The 5,420-nt window shown below is 39.0% G+C and overlaps 1 non-coding gene across 1 annotated transcript; it reads right to left on the reverse strand.

The window, feature by feature from the left end:
- Window positions 1-1,626: 1,626 nt before the first annotated feature.
- On the reverse strand, window positions 1,627-1,698 carry TRNAS-GGA (transfer RNA serine (anticodon GGA)). The gene has a single exon. It is a non-coding gene; the product is annotated as a tRNA-Ser (tRNA).
- Window positions 1,699-5,420: the final 3,722 nt, after the last annotated feature.

The raw sequence follows: 5,420 nt of genomic DNA on the forward strand, positions 1-5,420 counted from the left end.
ATGACATCTTTCCTCTGTTGTTCCCTGCCCCCACTCCTGCCTTCTCATCTGCCTCTGAATCACCTTCCAGACCTGTTTATTTCTCTCTGGGCCCAGGTCCATCAATCTGTAAAATGGAACTAACTCATGGTCTTCCTATTTCCCATAGTATTTCAAGATGAAATGAGAACACATGAGAAAAGGCCTTGTAAATTGGAAAATGCTATTAAAGTAACTTAGTATATATTAAATTTCATAGTTTTATAATATATAAAGTTATCCATTCCAAGTTTTCTTATACATATAAGAAAGAAAAGTACAATAATATCCAAAACTTGAAAGAAATGTATTAGGAAAATATTGTCTATAAACATATGAAGACCCTTCTGGATACTGCCAGGCTCCTGACTTAGGGCCATATGTTGATTTATTCAAGCCTGAGAGATCTACCCTAGTACCTCTGGATAGCGTAATCTAGGGAAGAAGCGTGTATTTCCAAAACCCCTCAGGTATTTTAATCAGAGATTTGGCTCACAGACCAAAAGAGAAGTTCTCTTTTCTCTGGTTTCATTGAATGAGTAAAACACTGAAATTAGGCAATCTGCTTCAAAGGAAACCGACTGTTCCCTTCTAGTAGACATGGCATCTATATTTTTCAAAATATATCCAAAGTCATCTTAAACCTTGCAGAGCTTGGAGATAATTGTAATGATTCCTAGTTTACTGAAGAAGAAACTAAGGCTTCAAGAGCTAGAATAATTTTCCCAAGGACATAAGACTAGTAAATAGTAGAACAGGAATTTGAACCCAGGTCTATCTGGTTACAAAGAACATGGTCTTGACTTCTATCTTCTACACAGCAGGGAGAATGAATGGTCCTCTTTTCATTGCTGTCCTTTGTGCCTCTGACCTAGGAAGCCTCATTATTCTGAGGAAGGCATTATAGCACAATGGAATCTGAGCTTTGTCAATGACTACAAGTTTGAGATTATAGGTCTGTCAAGTAGGCTCCTGGGTCCTCAGCTCCCTCACTTGTAAAATGGATATAGGTTGAACATATTAAACCATATATGCTAAGCCTAAGGATATAACAAATTTGGAGTGTTAAATAGAACAGGTTTAGATAAAATGCTTTTAACATCTGAAAATAATTATACTATTTTATTTAGAAATGAAAATAACCTAATTTTTTGCTTGTTAGATAAATACTAAAAGTTCATATGTTTAAAATACATGGGATATTTACCTGTTTAGGAAAATACATAGATATCACGGACTTCCCTGTCCTGAATCCTCGAGTTTGAGTTCAGTTCCAACCCTCATTAGCTGTTGATTTTGGCAAGTTACTTCTAAACAAACTGAAAGATGGGGAGGGAGTTGAATTGGGTGACTTGTTCCAACACCCGAATCTAAGAATACAGAAGGATGTCTCTGTATTGTTAGGCATTAGTTACATGTCCGACTATTATATCACATCTGTTTACTTTTCTTCATCACTTCTGACAGCGCTGTGAGTGAGTGAGTGAAGTCACCCAGTCGTGTCCGACTCTTTGCGACCCCATGGACTGTAGCCTACCAGGCTTCTCCCTCCATGGGATTCTCCAGGCAAGAGTACTGGAGTGGGTTGCCATTTCCTTCTCCAGGGATCTTCCCAACCAGGGATCGAACCCGGGTCTCCTGCATTCCAGGCAGACACTTTAACCTCTGAGCCACCAGGGAAGCCAAATCACTAAATGCCTCCTACTAGCCTTTTTATTGCACTTTTTCCCTCTTTCAAACAAGTTATGGCAAGCAGTCTGCAAAATGATCCCTGATGATCCTTGCATCCTGATAGTGATGCTTTTGTAAAGTCTCCATCCACAGTAAATCAGGGCTGGTTTATGTCACCGATATCCTATAATGCAAGGGACATTGTTTGACTTCCATGATGGGTGATAAAGGCATTGCAGCATCTACCTTGGTGTCATGAATCTCTTACACTCTGGCACAAAGCATTTGCCGTGCTGTAAGTTTACCCAAGCAGAAGGATGGACACTCTCATGTAAAGGCACTAAGGTCTCCCACTGACAGAGAGCAAAAACTTGCCAAGCACAAGTTGAATGAGTTGGGTAACCAGCCATCCTAGTTGCCTGATACTCTCCTGGATTTAGCACAAGAAGTTCTATATCCTTGGAAACCCCTCCATCTCATGCAAAACTGAATGGATGCCTACTCTCTGAGTGAGTCACCTTGGAAGAGGATCCTGGAGCTTCTGCTAACATCTGGCTAAACTTCCTGAGCCAGAACTGCCTAGCCAAGCCATGTTAACACTTCTGACTCTCAAAAACTGTAAGAGATGATAGTTATTCTTATTTTACATGTATAAGTATTGGGGCAATGTGTTACGAATAAATAAAACACTAATAAGTTTTATTTCTGGAACAAAGTGAATAAAACCACTTAATTCCATCACTTGTCATTGTGCATTGCACACTCGCCAATGGGGTAGTGGGTTAAACTCCACCCTATGCTCTGTTTACTAGTTCCTGTGGGTGGGGTTTCATCTGCCAGAGAGGGAGCCTTTTCTAATTTGCACAGAGTCTACACAGACTAACTGGAGGCCCTAATTGAAGGGCACTGCCCTTCAAGCCTATTTACACCTCCTTTCACACTAGTCTCCTAGCACGTCTTTGCACAGGAGAAAAAAAGTACCTATTTCAGTTTCTCAAATGAGCTAAATAACTGTAAGCTCTTTCTGCCTCAAGACCTTAGCTCATGGTATTTCTTCCTCATAGAACATTTTAATTTCCTCCCCACCATCCAAACTTCCATCAGCTAATTCCCACTCATCTTTAAGATTTATGTTTATACAGTTTGCATGCATTTTTATTTACACTGTTTCCTGCCACACTGCTCTGTGGCTGCTGCTCCTCTCCTTTGGGCAGCGTCACAATCAGTGACGCGCATTTGTGCGTGGTCAGTGCCTCCTCCCCAACCAAAGGAGCCAATACACAAGGGCAAGGTGGCCTGGCTCTGGCTCCACTGCACGTGCAGCACAGGCCTGGGCCCTGAAAGGTCTGCAGTGAATATTTGAAGAGAGAAATTTAGCAAGTCCTGTGTGTTAAAATATACTAGAGCTTATGACACTGGTTTGCGAGTCACTAACACCCAGTTCTGTGTGTGTATGCCTAGCCTATTTGTACATAAATATTGATGTGTACACATGGGATGCTATTATTATAGAATTTTACAAAGTCTGAAACCTCAATCATTTACATCTTGGACATACTCAGAGGAATAAGTATACCTAAATTTCGAATCAAACATATGCCCTAAATTTAGGACATGAATCTTAATCGGCAAGTGAATGGGAAGAAGAAGAAAGTGACAATTTGTAAGGGAATGCTTAGTGCAAGCATGACTCTTATTCTAGATGAAAGATTTCCAAACATGTGGAATACAAAGGTAACAGCAGTGAAACTGAAAAATTGAGAACTTAGTTGAACAATTTTTTTGAGTATTGAAAATTATTTTTTAAAGGAAACATTTTTGGTTCTTCACAGTTAAAACCTTGCTCCATCATTGTCAAATCACACAGCACTTCGCTCTGATATAATTTTTGCTGCATCAGAATCTATAAGAGTAGACAAAACTGAAGATAACCTGCTCCTCATTAAACACTGCCTTTTCAACTAAAATAAAATTGATGCTATTTTTAAGAGTGTACCTTTTATAATTCAGATTTCATTTTCAATTTTTTATGAATACACTTTCTTGTTCATAGTGCTTGTACTTAATTTATTAGAATGGTATACATTTAACATTCATATTTTTATAATTTAACTTGTTTTTTTTACTATGCTTATACTTATATGTGCTAGGTATCAAATATTCAGTTTCATTTGTTTTAAAATTTTATAGTGTGAACATTCTTCCAAAATACTGCTAATACTACCATTTTATTAAAGTAAAATCCTTAAATATACATAGTTTGAAGTATTTTGGGGGAATTCAATTACTAAAACACAATCTCTTCTATCCAGGAGTCTGTGATTTAGCAAAGATAGAAAATCTCTATGAAAGGTCCTCCAACCTTAAGCAAGTCTTTGAAGGTATAAGAGTTAAATGGATGACATCCCAGGAGGAGGGGGCAGCAGGAGTGAAAACAAGAAGGGAAAAAACAAAAATATGAGTACTAGTGTGAGACACAGAAGCAGGCAAAGGCAGGATCTGTGGATATTTATGCTTACAGAAGTGTGGTCAGGCAGCTGTCAAATGACTCATGCTCACAACACTGACCACCATTTTCTTTCTTTCTTTTTTTTTTTTTTTTTTTTTTTTTTTTTGCTGCTAGTGGCTTTTCCTTTAGCTGCTACTGGGAACAGTTTCATATTGGGTATGTGCATGTATGTATGGGAATCATACGCATGTGGCTTGAGTCTCGCCTAAGTAGCTGACCCTCAGGCCTCTGTTTGATCATGATTTATACATTGTACAGCAGCCCAGACATCCAGAAAGAATATTATAGAAACTGCAAAGACAAATATGGAAAAAAGATATGCTTGGCTCACAAGCCAAACTGGATTTCTTAATGGGTATGGAAACCAGGTCCCAATCAAGGGGTCCAGTCTCCAGGCCAGGTGATGAGATGCTGACACGTGCTCAGTTGCAGTCCAAATAAACCCAGGAGGCTGAACTGCATCGTCCTGTCTGCTCAGCGTTCTCTAAATAAGTGCTCTCCCTTATCCATGCGTGCATGAGTACACACCCCACGCACATTCTAAAAAGAACTCAGTGTCAGGAAGTTTGTTTTGATCTTGCTTGAGTCTAATATACCACAGTAAAGAGGGGAGGAAAGGAAACTTGTAATCAATTCAATACCAGTGATCTTCTAACGTGAATGTTGGGAGCTCTCAATATATTATCTCAAGTGTTACTATTCTTACTCTTGCAAGTCTCTCTTTGCAGTGCAATGAACTGAAGTTTGAATCCTAGTCCTGTTACTAATGAACTGTGTGGCCCTGGAGAGTGAGTGGTGGAAACAGAAAGCAGCTTGCTTGGAGGTGAAAATTTAATACATGTAAAGAGTTGATACACTCATGCACTCTTATTGCAGCCCCAGGCTCATGATAGAATCACATTATATTTATTTAGGTCTATGTCCAATGCTATATAACCTTTTAACTCCCCTGCTACATAAATCCCCCCAAACCTGTTTCTCAACCCATGTTAAACTTTCAACTTAAAAACAAAATGACCATTTCATTGCCAACCATCTCTCTCAGCCAAAAGGAGGCAACAAATGCAGTCTTTTAGCCAGAACAAAGCCAGTGCTCATAAGGCACAAGGGAAAATGGACTAGGATAAGACACTTGCAGTTTCTATCACACTGGCTGAAAGGAAATTTGACCTCACCAACAATGCTTATGATTTGGTTATTGATAAACTGTTTCAGGAATAAA

Source organism: Bubalus kerabau, chromosome 6, assembly GCF_029407905.1.
Source record: "Bubalus kerabau isolate K-KA32 ecotype Philippines breed swamp buffalo chromosome 6, PCC_UOA_SB_1v2, whole genome shotgun sequence".
Classification (NCBI taxonomy): domain Eukaryota; kingdom Metazoa; phylum Chordata; class Mammalia; order Artiodactyla; family Bovidae; genus Bubalus; species Bubalus kerabau.